Raw genomic sequence first — 17426 nt, 5'->3', positions numbered from 1 at the left:
TTGATCGTTTTTTCGAAAAAAACACAATTGCCGTACTTCAAATCGTCGAAATCTCCAAACCTTAAATAGCGCTTTGAAATGGCGTCACAGGTGCGCGTGATGTGCGTCTGCGCTGAAATTCTAATCATTTGCATATCTCACCTCCGCTAATGCATGTTGTAAATTTCATATTATTTGCATGCTTCCTTCAGGGTGTTGCATTTACGGTGGCCAGCAGTGTACAAAGGCCACAACAGGCAAATTGCCCAACGAGTTGGCTGAAAAAATTACGCCCATAAAAAATACGTATGTCATGTCAAATATAACCAAAACACCCAATATAAAAGAGCATATATCACCAAAACAAAATAGATAATATATAATACACTGCCCATAAAAAAGGTAATGGTTGTTTTATCAAAGTATGGATAGCTTCTCGATTAATGTCTATCACTATGTCTATCGTACATCGTACTTCCTCTTAAACGTATCAATTGTGTTAGAATTCACAACTCCTGGAGGTAAGCTATTCCATTTATCGACAACCCTATTAGAGGAAAAATCCCTGCGGCACCACAACCTGGAATTGTCCCTTGGTAAACATTACTGGTGTCCCCTTGTTGAAGCAGTCGATTGATGGTGTATTAATAACTCATGTGGTCCATCCTTTCCATCCCGCTGAAAATTTTAAATACTTCGATCATATCCCCCCCCCCGACACCCACATTTTTCCTATATGTAAACATATTTAAGAAACCAAGTCTCTTCATAGCTCAAGCCTTGTGTACCATCAAGAGCACGCGTAGCTCTTCTCTGCACCCCCTCAACCAAGTCTATGTCCCTGTGTATAAAGTATGGTCTCCAAAACCTTACGGCGTACTCCAATCCAGGACGAACTAAGCCCCGAAAAAGTGGAAGGATCACTGGATCACTTCAGAAGGACGCGAAGAGACCTTTTTGTGAATGAAACGGAGCATTCTGTACGCCTTTCTGACATAACATCAACATTTACAACTTCAAGACCTTTTGAAGTATATCAGTGTTTCTCAACCTTTCTGAAACAAGGACCAGTAATATATCTGAAACAGTTTGACGGACCACATGCGTCCCGTATTCCCGTATTACGAGACATTCCTGTAATTTTCGTTGTTCCGATTTTTTTTCATACATTTGTCCCGTTTTTACAACGATAGTTATTTGAATTTCTAATATTCATTAAAGTCATGAATGCACAACGTTTTCATATAATATAAATTATATTTTCATAATTATGGCAAAAATTATAAATATTCATCTTGCATATTTGTCAGGTTTAACGTTTTGTACTCAATTTATTTGCGATTTTAATAACGATTGGTGATTGGGCCTACTTCTGACAATGTTTTTGATGACAATTGACGATTCCCCGTATTTTACGGATTATTATTTACGATCCCTGTTAACCCGAATTTTATTTTTCTCAATGAAATATGGTTCATCATATTACTTCATTAAGACAGAACGGCGGACCATGATCTGGTTAGGAGAAGAGGTCATTAGATCATTTGAATATTTTTCCGTGTAATACATATTTGTTTACTGCGATTTCTAGCAGCCCTTTATTTTCACATCCTTCAGCAATTTTAGCAGTAATTAGCAAATTGTATTGATAACAATAAGTGACATCCCATATTTAGGATCACAATTTCCTGCATTCTTCTCGAGAGATGATGTATGTCGAACTTAAGTATATTTTTTTTAATTCACATATGGATATTACTGATATCACTGACAACAGATGGATAATTTTATCAAGTCTACCTGCGGACCACCTACGCCATCGGCGCAGATCACCTCTGGTCCGCGGACCATATGTTGAGAAACTCTGAAATAATCAGATGCAATCAAATAGTATATCCATCTCCATGTATATGAAGTTCTTGTTTTATTATGATTTAGGTAACCATGTTTGATCTGGAAAAATACGAGAAATTGCAATCATAAATACGGGACATCACTCATTTTCGCTGAAAAATGTTACCAATTGTCGGCGAAATTGCTAATTATTCTTTATAAATAACTCTTGATGAGAAAAGAAGTGCCACAGCGAGTCTGCATGATTTGAAATGAATTTCACTGGGAAAAAAAACTGAACACGGCAAATATGTGAAAAATAATTTAAATAAATAATAATAAAAATAATATTAAAGAAATATATATACATATATATATTCATAATAGTTAATATATAGTCATAATTAGTTAATTACCATGATAAAATTTATAAATCATGCAAATTATCTTCATCCCTGATTTTAGTAAGGGTTAGGAATTTAAGTAGTCTTCGTTGAAAAGAGGACATTTTTATGAAGTCGGGAAGAGCAAAATTACGTAATGTTTCTATATAGGTGTTATATTATCACCCTATTATTATGATAAATAATGTGGAATAACGACAAAAAATGTGTCGTTATGTCCGAGGTCGTTACGTTTTCATTCACGTTATAAGCAAGGTTCATAAACATTGTTTTCTATGGTAATCAGTCGGAACCTCCGATAATTGACGCTATAATCAAGGCGTCGTTAAAACCAAGGTCGTTATAACCGAGTTGTTATATATACATATATATATATGGAGTTGTTATATATATATATATATATATATGGAGTTGTTATATATTATATATATATATATATATATATGGAGTTGTTATATATATATATGGAGTTTTAACTCTCTCTCTCTCTCTCCATCCTATATATATATATATATATATATATATATATATATATATATATACTGTATGTACATATAGAGGATGGAGTTAAAACTTTTAAAACGTTCTCGTAGTCTAGCGCAGTAGTTCTAAATCTGGGGCCATATGGCCACTTTGTGGCCGTTTAGAAATTCTAAGAGAGCCATGTATGTGTGTGCGGGTGAAAATCAGATGAAAGAACAGCCACGATAAGTTGTAAAGGGGGCCGTGGAAAGCTGTGAAAAATTAAAGCTTTCAAGGAAATATGGTGGGAGAAAATTTCACTAGTTTCAGAATAAAGAAAAGCTGTCCATAGAACCATGGCCACCACAAGGATGGGGCTGACAGGGCTCCAGCCTGGGGTCCGAGATGATTATTATTATCATTTTTTTTTTTCACGCTATAAATTTACCGCTAAAGGTCCCAGCCCAGGAGCCCTGTTGCAAGATGTGAAGGGCCATGTATAGAACCAGGGCCATCCTAGCCCACGGGTCCATGTGGGCAAGGCCCGAGGCCTCATGTCAATAGGCAATAACCTATTGCCGATAGGGGTCTTACATGATGAGATCTGATACTATGATTTTTTGAATCCAAGTACAGTATGTAAATATGTGAGCTGTTGCTTCCAGCCAAGTATGGGGCCCCAGAACATCACTTTACTCAGGAATCCACGACGTTGAGACGGAAATATGTTAAACTCCCACAAGAAGGGAACTTCGCCTACACTGAACTCCAGTTCAGGGTAGGCGTGGACCCAGGGTGATGTATCGCAAGGGTCGATTGTAGGTTTTTTGGAAGGTCATATATTTTACACAGACCTATTTTTCACACAGCACACAAACACACACACTTAATTCGGTTCTTGGGAGAGATGATCATCCACCTTCTGGATCCGTGCCTTGCCCATGGTTCCGGAGATAATTTTTATTCATAAAATTTTTGTTCATTATAAATTTAGTTTTGATTAAAGTCCAATTCGATAAGTATAAAGGGTCAATCTGGGATGATGGTTTTGGGGGGGGGGGGCTGCATTCACGGTAATAGAAGTGATAAAAATATACATACATCAAATATATTTTCAATTCTGGAATTTTTTCTCGCATTAATTCTGAATTTTTATCTCTCTCTTAATTCCGAGATATTTTTCTGATTAATTTTGAATTTTCATCAATTCCGGGATTTTTTATCACATTAACTTTGAAATTTCATCAATTCTGGAACTTTTTCTCTGTTTAATTCTGAATTTTCATCTCTCTCTCCCAATTCCGCGTTTTTTTTCTCTCACTGATTCCGAATTTTTATAAATTTGGGATTTTTTTCTTTGATTAATTCTGAATTTTCATTGGTAAGTAGATATTTTTCAGCATTCCTGTATATCCTGTGATAAAGCATGAACCTTTGGATGCCGATTCTCCTCCCCACAAATTATATAAAATCGGGGCTAAGGAGCCCCGAAAGTATTTTCGCACCTGGCACCGCGTCTGATGAGGGCGGCCCTGGTGACCTAGACACTCTCACTGACATATTCGAGTCAAGATATGACCCGCTTCGATCGTATTTGTCCAAACAAGTCGGCTGTGCCATTTCTTTTCTGGGAAAGTCTAACGTTATGATTTGAAAAAAAGAGTCCGTACCTAATCATTACAAAGAGATAAGAAAACTCGTCAAATCAACCGTCTTGGAACCAATGGGAGGTATCAGGTCGAAGAAAGGGCAAACAGTTCTACAAAACGCGGAAGTGCAACACTATACTGTCTGTTCTAATACAATGTGATGCCGACACAAAATACGATATGAGTTACCAGGCTTCTACTTCGTTTCCATTACGAGCAAAGATTCAAGGTTCCGAATAAATAATTCCCTCGTTCGTGATTCGAGAGTGAGTCAAGTTTATGTTGAACACTTTATTGTGAGTAGGAAGTCATAAAAATAAAAAATAGCGTGAACCGAGTCTTTTTTCCGCGTCGAATTCTACGAAAATGGCAGAATTTTATGCTTGGAAAGGAAGTCCAAGATGGCTACCTCAGATTGGAGCGGTTTCCGGAAACTAATTTTCCGGTATAAGTACGATACTTTTTAAGAAATACAGTGGTAGCTTGGCTAACGAAGATGATTCGTTCCGAAATTATTTTCGTCAGCGAAACGCGATTTCCAATAGGTTTCTATGGAAAATCGTTTGTGCCACCCAAAATTTCAAGGTACGTTTTATAAAACAGTAAGAGTAAGAACATTATAGAAAAGACAAAAACTAACCAATGGCTGGGATGAACAGCTTCATAACTGAATGAAGAGGAATTTAAAGGAGGGTAAAAAAATGAAGATCTTTTTCATTTCACAGTATTTACACAATCATTTCACCCAATGTAACTATTTGGAACTTATACAGTGTAGTCTTCTTCCATACCTTCAAAGTCTATTCAAGGTAAACTTGTCAGACGCTGAATCTTCATCAGCAGCTAGCCTCCGTCCTTTGTTGGAGGAGAATTTAAAAATCTGTCAATTAAACTCCTCCGTTTTTTTTAATGTTTTGGAATTATGCAATTCTCTCTAACCAAGGCGCATTTCATTGAGCATTGCTGAACACACTGCTCATTACATTGAACATTGTCCAGCAGAAGTACAGCCTTTTCGGGTAGGTTTTTTCTTCTTCTCTAAAATACGTTTTCACTGTGGGTCCGAACATAGCCCTACATACTGCAGCAGGGTCTCTACGCTAAGAACTTTGGCGGGACCCTGGTTAAATTTTTAACGGGCTCCACTATAGTGAATTTGTAGTATGAAAAAAAAAAGAAATGAGATGAGAATCGTTCCAGTCGAAGTTTCTCTCCCTTATAAAGACCGAAAATTTTCGCATAGCCGAGGGTTTTTCAACCGCTGTGCCGTGGTACAGCGGTGTGCCATGAGAGGATTGTAGTTGTGCCACGACAATTTTTAAAAGAAATGGACGAAATTATTTCTAAAAGAGTCCAAACATCATTTCAAAACTTATAATTTTGTTTCAGGAATGTTAATCGTCTTTTAATTGCAATTTAGTAATAAATTACTTTTATCTATGTTGGTAATTGAACAAATAAAACTATACTTTCTTTTTAAATTCTCAATTCAAGTGTGCAACGAGGTAAGAAAAAGGTGATCATAAAATATTGTCACAAGCAAAGCACGCTCGTGTAAACTCAATGAAAAATGACAATAGAGATAATTCTGTTGGCGAGATACATGGAAAACACCAGGTAGTGAAGGAACGTCGGAATTTTTTTTTTTTTGCGCCTAATTTCTTTCCCACCCTGTCGTTAACCCTATAGTCCCTTGTATATTTGAATATACAGTATAACCTGTTTATAACGATACTGTAGGGACCTACAGTAAATACTGTTATACACAGGTTAACGTTGTAGGCAGTTTGAATATTTACGCTATTTCCGAGTGAGTTGGAATTCCGTTGGGACCAAAGAAAATATCGTTATAGCAGGTTTATCGTTATAGACAGCACAAAGGTTTCACTGTACATGGCAAATACGTGGTCGAAAAAGAAAACCATTTTATACAATTTCTTTTCTTTTCTTTCTTTTTACAGTGGCTCACCAAAGACTGTGGCCAACAGTCGCCAAACACGAGGACTGCGCCAAAAACCCCGGTGTGTGTGAATTGTACGTAATCGAACACGATAACTTTACTGTTAACCCTTTCGGTTACATGCTATTGGGGCAAGAAATTCAGATGATCTGTATTTGATGAATCGACGATAAATATGGTAACCTTGTCCTCATCCAACCGCACGTTAGCTAAAGGAAAAGAAGGTGAAGGAAAAGAAACAAATGAAAGGAAAACAGTGTAATAGATAAGTGCAGATAAGAGAGAGGATACAGATCAGAAAGTACGTATATATGTATATGAAGTAGAGATTTCTCTTTTTCACCCTCACCCTACCTGTTCTCTTTCGCTCGTATATAGTGGAAGGATACATCATATGTGGAGAAGAAAAATTACTGATAGGAGTATAGAAATAAACGAAAGGTAAAAAGGACAACTTCGCAGTGTTACAACAATGCAAAGAAAACAGAGATAACTTATATGAATTTATTCTACTGGCGTTTGTACACAATATTACGTTCTTGATCGTCAAGTGGTTCACCGCAGAATCTGAATGCCTAACTAACCTGTTTTGTGTAATTTGAAACGTATATTATAAATGGAAAAAGCAATACGTTTAATAGTATGTAAATCGTTTGTTTCATTAATGATGTGTCCAAGGAGTCTTGCAACAGTATTTTATAAAATACATCTTTTTTCGCCCTTTCAGTTCAAAATAAAGATATAAGTACAATATTTTTTATGTAGAAAGAGTTGATTGCTTGTTGGTGTCTTTTTTTTCTTCTTTTTTTTTTGAGAGCTGCTGAAATTTTGCGTGTTTAAAGATTTATAAAATCGCACAAAAAAAAAAAATAGAGGATTGGAACAGGGCCGTAGCGTACCTTTTCGGGGTCCCGGGGCAAACATTTTCTTCGGGCCCTTAAAGAGGAAAAAATTATGAAAAATAAGTGTGCATTTTTTGTGAAGCCCCCCATTCGTCTCGGGACCCCGAGGCAGTTCCTCGGATACCCTAGCCTAGTTACGGCCCTGGGTTGGAAATAAAATTCAAGGTAAAAACTATTCAACTTTACTAAGCAAGATTTCATCTGTTTATAGGTGACATTAAAATCAAGGCAAACTATATTTTGCCCAAATTAATCATTTTAGCTGATTAAAAAAATCCACTCTAATTAATTAAATTGCTATGTTTATATATTGTTTTTATTGAAAATATGCTAGCATAGCACAAATTTACGTCGTGATTTTTTTTAATTTGAATACTTTTTTCTGGAGGTGAACCATAGAGGGTTAAAATGTTCCAAAAGTTACATATCTTTCGAATGGGTGGTTAAAGCTTTAAGGATGACCAATTTTTTTTCTAACCGTTTCCCAATTTACCCAATTTGCGCACCACTTTGTTTAAAATTTTTTTCAATTAATTTGCATACCAATTTTTGTATGAACTTACAAGGTCTGATGAGTACCATAGTATTTTTAAAAATTTGTTTACGAAGAAATTTAATTTTTTATCACTTTTCAAAAATTAAATTTTTGGAAATTTTATTCCGATTTTTTCTCTGACCTGGAAATATCTTTCCATGGGCATGAACAAGTATAAATTTTCAAAAAATAGAAAAAAAAATAGTTGTTTGAGATTTCCGAAAATTATAATTAGTAATTACTTTAATTAAAGGGACTTGATACCTTTAACATGGTGAAAAACTATGCTCTAATATCATTAAAAATAGTATTTAACCATTGATTTATTTCAAATTTCTTACACATTGTAAAATTTAAATTTTAAATAAGATGAGTCAATGAAATCTCAAACTCTCTCTTTTGCTTATACATATATATAATATAATTTCATGAATTTTCACAGTTTCTCTCTCTCTTTCCCTTCTTTATTTTGAATCAATTTTTATTCAATTACATGGATGTCATGGTATTTTTTCATGGCGGTTTATAATGCTTTTTTTTTGAAAATTTACAAAATAATTAGATATCTAAGATGTGTAAAAATTTTTACCAACATAGGATAGCACATGCAATCAAAACCATAAGAAAAAAAATTTGAAATAATAAATCAATGGTTATGTATATATATATATATATAAATAAATACTATTTTTAATGATATTTTCTATTAGAGCATAGTGTTTCACCATGTTAAAGGCATCAAGTCCCCTTAAATGAAGTTAATTATTTTATATTAATTAAAAAGTTAATTAAGTGGAAATTTACATTAATTAGAAAATGAAATTGCCAAATTAATATCCGATTTTTTAAACTTCTCAAATATGTTATTAAGGTACCCAGCTATCATAAAGGAGGAGCCGTCAAAAATATGTTAAGACCATTTTCTATGCGTGTGCCACTCTAGAAATTTTAACACATACGCCATGTGACCCGTTTTAACAGAACGTAATTATTTATTTTTCAGTTTAATTGAACGTGATCTTTTTTTCCCGTGAAAATGTTTTTTTTTGTAGCTTTTGAGTGAGAATTTTTTTTAAATCGTGAATTCGATTATCGTAACGCAAATCGTGTATGAGTATTGATAAAAGTTCTTCTTACTTACACCACATTGGGCAAACTTTGTACTGGGTGTGGGCGGGGTGCATGTGTGGTGTAGCAGTAGTAGGTATGGCCTCCAAAAAATGGCTCGGGGATCCATGATGTTCTTAAGTCAGCCACCTCGTTGGGAAATTTGCCTGTTGTGGAGTTGTATTTGTATTCTCTGAAGGGTTTGAAAAGCATACTTTTATTGCACACGGGGAAATTGTTATTTGACCGTAAAAGAGGGGTGTTCGCTTCTGAGAGGTGTCCGTTAAGAGTTGTTTCACTATATTTTTGTCGCACCATGGACTCTGCCGCTACATTTATCCTCTGTTACCGAGATCTATTCTAACCCAGCTTCGTGGCCGAGCCAATCAACTGCGTTGATAATTTGGATCCACGGCGATGGAAAATGAATAATTAAATTCAGTAAATAAATAAAAAAACGGGTCAAACGGGGCTCCTCCTCATAAATTGATTTCACCCCCTCCCCCCGATGAAATCCTGCGTACGCCTATGGCTGGGACAATAGGCTGAGATCTTTCTCCAGGCCGAAATTTTTTTTACGCGCAGTTATATATTACATTTTTATATGAAAAAAGAACAAAAAGGTAGGAATCTCATCTTGGGCCCTCACCTGAAGCCCTATCACCTTCATCCCTGTCTATGCCACGTCAACTCCACAAAATGTTGCGCGAATATAACCGATACTCTTATTGGTTGAATTTTTCGAGTTTTATCAAAGAGCTTTTACAAAACGTTTATAGTGCAATCCCGGCGAAAGTAGTAGAACACGTCCACACTCATATAAGAAGTCGCGCAACACGTGTTCTGCGACTTGTCGCTCGACTTTGTATATGAGTGTGGACGTACCCATAGTGACGACTTTACCGAAATCAGTGCGAGTAACCGAGGGTTCAATAATATTGTTATCTATGAAAGCTGGACGGGATCGAGGAAAAATGGCGACTTAACCGGAGTGGCGACTTCCCGAGATTTTACTGTATTCCTATTTTTCGGATGTCAAAAAGAACCTTATCTATCTTGATGTGTGTGTTTGTGTGTGTGGGAAAGTGTTTATTTTAGCTTCATATAAAATATCAATTTGTCTCACATTAAAGTGACCACAAATCTTCACATTGCATCATAAAAATCTGATCTAAAGCGTTTTTTCTGGCCTCTTGTTGATTGATTGAGTGCCGTAACTACAAATACGCCAACAGTGACATAATCATAAGTAATAGTAGATACAAAGAAAATGAGCAGATCGTAGAGTATTTTTTATTGATTTGAGGGAAAAGTAAAAGAGTAGTGAATAGCTACTGAGTTTTGTGTGTGTGAAAAACAAATATTTACAGTTCTATATACTTATATAATAATAAATTATTTGTCTATTTATAGCTTCATGGGGAAAATACCGCTAACTCATTGCAAATAAATCACTAGATACGTTTTGTAGAATATATTTTACGACAGTGGTTCTCAGACTTTTGTAACCCCGGCTCCTTTGTCTGATTCTTGGTTCATCAGCGGCTTCCTAGAATAGTTCAGTAAATATTTTCATTCATAGAAAGAACCACTTCGAAGCGTAAATTAGGCGCACAAATCAACATCTTACAAAGGTTGGCGATGCCCTAGAAACCGCGATGCACATTTTAAGAAACACTGTATTATGCGATTGCTGTCCACGTGCAATATTCCCTCTGATTTGTGCGCATGCCGACCTCTCAGTGTGAAAGTGGTCCCGCATTGGCCAAATATCAAAATTTATCATTGGTAAATATGTCAGAGTGCCAAGCCGCGTATAGCAAAATCTCTCTCCGAATATTATTATACATTAAATTGCGTCTACATCTGCTTACTCGGTTTGACTTTTGTTTTCGCCGTGCTTTTGCTTTCCTTTTTTTCTTCTCTTCTTTCCCATCGCGATGCATGAACCGATTCCGACCGCAGCACCACACAACCTTCACTATACAAAATCCAAGAGACACAACGTGCGTTCCTTCTCTCTGTCGACCGTCGGAGGGTCGTCTCAAGTTTGACGTTCGTCTAGTGCGCGTTGCTTAGCTCGCGATGAAATATTTCGTGACAGCCGTTTACATGGATGAAAAATCTTAGCAAACCACTCAAGGCCAACGCATAGCACACAAGTATACGCGCCTTAAGGATCACATATACATAGAAAAAGAAAGATTTATCTTGTTCACACGTTAAAATATCAAAAGAAACTTGCCAAATCTACAAACATAAAAATAATTGTTTTTATAATGCACGTGGGAATGCTTTTTAAAATTTTTTGTATTTATATTCAAAAATTTTTTCATGCGCTTTCTGGAAGTTTTATTCAAAAGAAATTAAAATTGGAAGAGAACGTTACTATACTTGGCGCTGGTCTCTCTAAACGAGCTCGGAGTTCTGGGCCCAAAAGTGTTCAGGACACCTTTTCAACTTTTGTAAAAAATATCTTTCAGCTGCAAAACACTATCAAATTGTGAATAACAAAATAAATTAAATATTGAAGTAAGAAATAAAAAATTTAGAATTAATAAAAATATTTGATGATTTGACTGACCCTGTTTGACTCGATACCTTGAACTTGGACACCTTTGGCTCACTCGTTAAGACACCACTGATTAGGCCAGTGAATATATTTCTGAGTTATTTGAAAATCTTTTATATTGCAATGTTTTTCTTTTCAACAAATATAATCACTGGTAAAATTCATTAATCTTCCTTATTTACCGAATTATCAATTTCGTTTTGGATTATGCATAATCGAAGAGAAAAACAATAAATGTCGTGAAATTCACCACAATTACCGAGATGATCGGTGGTAAATGATTCGGAATAATCATAGTTTTACCACTTTCACTTAACGTATATATATATATATGTATACATTTTAAGAAACGTCTACTAATCTCGCAAGACATTTATCACAGAAGTTTCGCTTTATTCAAGAAGAAGCGCAGATTCTAATGTATAAATACGTGTATAAAGACCACAACAGACAAAAGGCGCAGTGACTAAATGTGGTTGATTGTATGGTGAATAATGTCTATGATATGTCTAATAAGTGTGTATGAAAGAGGTTTTGTATTTATTTTTTAGTCACGATCGTTATGTATCAGGAAGCACGATGAACAAACAACACGTCACTCTTATTGTATGATTTGAAGCAATTGTCTTGAGGTATCTAGATGTTCACGCAAAAGGCAATGTAGAGGTAATAATATCATATTATGCGAGTTATACATATTCCCGGGAAAGCTCAGCATATTCTCAGACACAAAGAACACATTACTTTCGCAAAACGTTCGAAATCATTCTTACAAGACGCCATAAAATAAGCAAGACCTTCGTACCTAATACAAATTTCTCAGTCTTCAAATCTTGCTCAGATGCTTTATAAATATTTTTAATTTTTTTAAATTTTTCATGCCTGTTCCATACGAGGAACAAAATTAATTATAAATAAGCAATGAAATTAAAATAGCATTCTTTTTACTTTTTTTTTTCCTCACGTACGAAAACAAATTCAATTTTTACAATGTAAATGTGGGCTCAATTCAATAGATTACTATATGAATTGCATATAAAAATATTGTTTTAAACAAACATATTTAACGACTACACAAATACTTCTCAGATAAAATTTTTGGTGGAAAAAAAAAACAACCAATATAAGCTCCTATTGGTTACATTCGCTCGAATGCAACCGATCCGTTCATTGGTGACATTTTTCAAGTTTTATGAAAGAACTTTTCTAAAAGTTTTATAAAAATCCTTTTATAAAACATGAAAAATTCAACCAATAAGCTTATCGGTTGCATTTGCTCGAATGTAACCTATGAGTTTTATTGGTTGGATTGTTTAAGTATTATAAGAGGGATTATATCAAACTTTTATAGAGCGTAATACCGGCCGTGGGCCGGGATTACACTATAAAAGTTCTTTGCCAAAGATCATTTATAAATAAGTTTGACAAAAAAATTTGATAGTGTAATGGGCAACTTTGATAAACGTCGTTCTTTATTAAGTTCTCTTTTATCAAAGTTAGTCCCCCTCGTCCAATATTGGAAAAAAGATTAATGTTCATGCTTTATATACTGCAGTTTCGATTGCTGAAGTCTACGTACGTATATATACTTTGTGATTTCATAAAGAAATTAGAAAATAAGTTGTACGTAGAGTCAGTGGGAGCTACACTAAGATCTTAATACTGATGTGAACATCGGAGATTTGAATTTCTCTAGCTGACTACAAAAACAGAAACAAACGGTTGGATGCGTATCGGTTATAACGAAATTCAATTCCGTTCTAGTGAACCTGCAATGTTGGAACCTTCTAAATATAATTTAGAAAATAATGTCTAAAATCTATATCTAAAATCTATATCTAAAATAATGTTGAAAATATCATTATAACGAAACATATTTATATACAGGGTGATTATAAAAAAACTATCCCGACATATGGGCCCCTAACTATCATACCATTCACAGAAACTGAATGAAATTTTGGCATAAGGTATTTTGATGTATGCGCTCAAGAAAACAACAGTGTCACTCTAACAGTTACGGTTACAGTGAGAAAATTTTGAAAATATCAAATGGCAACACCAAGTTTTTTGTATTGGAATGTGATCTCCATTGTGAAAAACCCTAAATAGCGTTCGAACGGCAACTGTAGCATGAAAATCACCGGCGGTAGATAGGCTAAAAGTGAGGACAACCAATAAGGACAGAGAAGCAGCATAAAATAAAGCATTTTATTGTGTTTCACAAATTTTCCACATGACCTTGTGGAGGACTAATCAGGCTGGCATCTCAAACGGTGTGACGAATGAAACGAACATTAATGCTCTGGTGCACGGCAAAGTCCTTTTTACTTTTTCCTTGCCTATCTCCGGTGATTTTCGTGCTACAGGTGCCATTCCAACGCTATTTAGTGTTTTTCAGTATGGAGATCGCATTCCAATACAAAAAACTTGGTGTTGCCATTTGATATTTTCGAAATTTTCTCACTGTAACCGTAACTGTTAGAGTGACACTGTTGTTTTCCATATCATTCTTGAGCGCATACCTCAAAATACCTTATGCCAAAATTTTATTCAGTTTCATTCAGTATGATAGTTAGGAGCCCATATGTCGGGATAGTTTTTTTATAATCACCCCGTATATGGGATACAAGGGGTCATATTTTCAAGTAATACGTCACCACTCGTGGGGAGGGGGAAGTTTCGCATTTGCTGACTTTTAATGACGGGGCAGGTGTTCGTAAGATGATTGTATGAGGAATGGAGAGGTACGAAAATATGAAATTGTGTTATGGTATTTGGGTGGTATATATGAAATGGTATATGATTTCCGAAATTATTTATGTAAATTAGGCCTTATACTTCTGGTACTTGCAATCAGGTAGTAGGGCTTTAAAACATCACTCGGCTTGGGGCCTCATGATGCTCTTAAGTTTTACAGATATGGGTTATAACAAGATTGGGGTTGGATGGGGCAATGAAGGTTACATGTCGTGGGTAACAATCTAGGAGTCCGCAGATTTTAGGGGGCGGGGTTGTTTCCAAGTTTTTCTTTAGGAAGCCACACTGGTGGATGGATCGATTTTTTTTCAATGGATTAAGTTCCATAAAATCAAAAGTTGTATTTCAAGAAAAAATCCCGAATCTCTGAAGTACTTCCGTACTACCGTATATAAGTACTACCGTACTATTGCGAGAATCGGCTTCGGGTGTGTTCTGTCAACGCGATAGCTAGATGGCGATCTCTAGCTTTAGATAACACTCTGGTTCTGTTCATTCCCATATAACCACTCGAAGAAGGATCGACATAACTACAGATTTGTGTCAGAGTTCCTCGGTCTTTGTAAACCAATGCGCCGCAGTGCTGGTCGGTTGGAGTTGGTTTCAAACTTCGAGCCCTGAATGCGAGTCGATCTCACGTTAAAAGTCTCGCCACTGAGAACAACAGGCCTACAACGGTATAAATATTCAATCATTGCGCTTCACTCACAATTTAAAATATTGATGGCAGCATTGGAAAATCAGACACAACACCTAGATATGCACTCAGACTGTTAGGTATAAACCCACATTTCCGGCACAACTCATTCGGTAGTAACTTGCCCATGACGATAGACCGGAGTTGTGCTGGGTTTGAAAAAAAGTCTTTGTAAACGTTCGAACCATTGAAATATCGATAACAACTCATTGGGCCACTTACAGCCATGATTTTTAAAATTTTGCCTTCCATGGCTCCCTTGTCTCAGTCCCCGGTGACCCACGGTTCACAGAATACTTGAAGTACTACTTCCAATCACTGAACAGTTGCACATCAATATAGACAGCTCGCCTCTGATAAAGGCTGGTGCCCCCCCCCCCCATAGAAACTGCAACTCTTTGACAACCACTGACTTGCAGTACACGGTTATTAATATTTTATTCAAAAGCTACGTGAATATCTTTAATGTTTGTGACACATACGTAAATAATTTTCATTTTAATTTTCTTAAATATTTAAGTCTGTTCGAGGACCACTTCTTCCATCATCGCAAATAGGCAGAAAAGTGAGTTTTTCTCATGAAACTCGAATATTTATGGTTTCTCGGTTTTCATGAATATCAGATACGACGTATGTTTTTTACGTGCCACTTCGCTATATCCGGGCTCGGCTGTTTATACATGACACATCACTGGATTTGTTGGTTCATATTGATGATACATTTGTTTTATTATCATCTGAGATGGTGGACAGTGAACCAATACATTATATCAGGTGAGAAATCTTTTGTCAAATATCGCCTCCTCATCAATGTTTGATAAAAGAGTTATGCTGATGCGCTTCCTATCCTGCAGTTTGAAGTACATGACACAATGTGACGTATTAACTCTTCAAAAACCTGTTCTTTCTACGTCACCTTCTCCTCTCACTTACCCGTCCCTTCTCTCTGGGGAGAAAAAAAAGATTTTCTTCCGTGTGTATTTCTTGGATTAAAAAAACTTGGTTTTCAACAATAAATATGATAGAAAATCGCTATTTTCTTAGATATTTCAAAAGCGTTTGACACCGTTAATCATGAAATTCTACTAAAAAAACTGCATTCAATTGGAATAAGAGGTAATATTTTTGACTTGTTTAAATCATATCTTTCGAATCGTTATCAATACGTTAAAATCAACGATACAATAAGCAAGAGTTTACCCATCGAAGGTGGTGTATTTCAGGGCTCAAGTTTGGGCCCCTACTCATCCTTATCTATATAAATGATCTGTGCAATCTTGACATAAAGGGAGAATTAATTAGTTTCGCCGATGACACCCTGCTTCTATATTCATCAAAGAATTTAAATACTACAAATACTAATATAAATGATGACTTAGTTTAGTTTAGTTTAGAACCGAGTACGCCCAGGCTCTGTCGCTTTTGCGATATAAGCTCATTGATCATGAGATAGTGGGCGTGCCGGAGAAAACTCAAACTATCAAGCCGGTCGGGAAAGCACACCCGGTTAATGATGACTTATTAAAAATACGTAACTGGTTTCTGGCAAACGATATGAATATTAATGTTAACAAAAATAAATATATGCGTTTCAAACTAAAAGAGACTGACAATATTATAACTCCTGAGTTCTCTCTAACATATCACGATAACTCCTGAGTTCTCTCTAACATATCACGATAATTCCTGTCATGTACTAACAAATTGTAACTGCCAACAATTAAAGGAAGTCTCATCTATTAAATATCTTGGAATTTACATTGACTCTAACCTAAAATGGAAAACCCATATAAAAAAAAATGTTTCAAATAAATTAAGATTTTTTTCTATAAGCAAATTTTTTTATCTAAAATTCAAAGTAAATAATAATTTTTTACTAACACTGTGCAATGCCCGAATTCAATCTCAAATAAATTATGGTCTCATAGCATGTGGAGGAGACTATATCACTAACATTAACGAAGTTTTACGAAATGCAAAATAAATTTATCAAAATCTTATCTAATTTTAATGGAAGTATAACTTTGACTAACTACACTAACCTTAATATCTTATCCATCAGACATTTGTATTTCTATAAAATCTGCATTGCCGTTCACAAAAATCGAGTTCGGTGTAGTAAACGTAATGTTATCAATCCCAGAAGACCAAATCAAATTTTAGTAACTCCTGAACCGAATGAAAATATTTTATGTAAAAACCACCCCAAATAGAAGTCTGCCACGGAGCCACCGAAAAGGCCCACAACAAGGCCTTATAGAAAATGAGTTTTATGTCACCCGCGGCTCTTTTGCCCAGATCATGGTTCACCTGCTGCTCCCCAGAATAGTTAGGTGGTGTGTTTTCACTTATAAAAGATCCAATTCAAAGCAAAAAGAGGCACAAAAATCAATATCTTCGTCTCGCCGGGACGCCCCTAGAAGCCTCGGCACTGGATTTGATGGTTCGCATTAATGATACATTTATTTAATTATTATCTGAGATGGTGGAGATGTCATATCAGGGGTGGCCATCTTCTTTCTATTCGAGGGCCAATATAATATTCAGTTACTGCATCACGGTCCGC

The sequence above is a fragment of the Pholcus phalangioides genome, unplaced genomic scaffold (assembly GCF_987345545.1).
Source record: "Pholcus phalangioides strain wild (caught in Gottingen) unplaced genomic scaffold, Ppha-v1.0 ptg000029l_1, whole genome shotgun sequence".
NCBI classification, from domain to species: Eukaryota; Metazoa; Arthropoda; class Arachnida; order Araneae; family Pholcidae; genus Pholcus; species Pholcus phalangioides.
Note: the sequence above shows the minus strand (reverse complement) of the source record.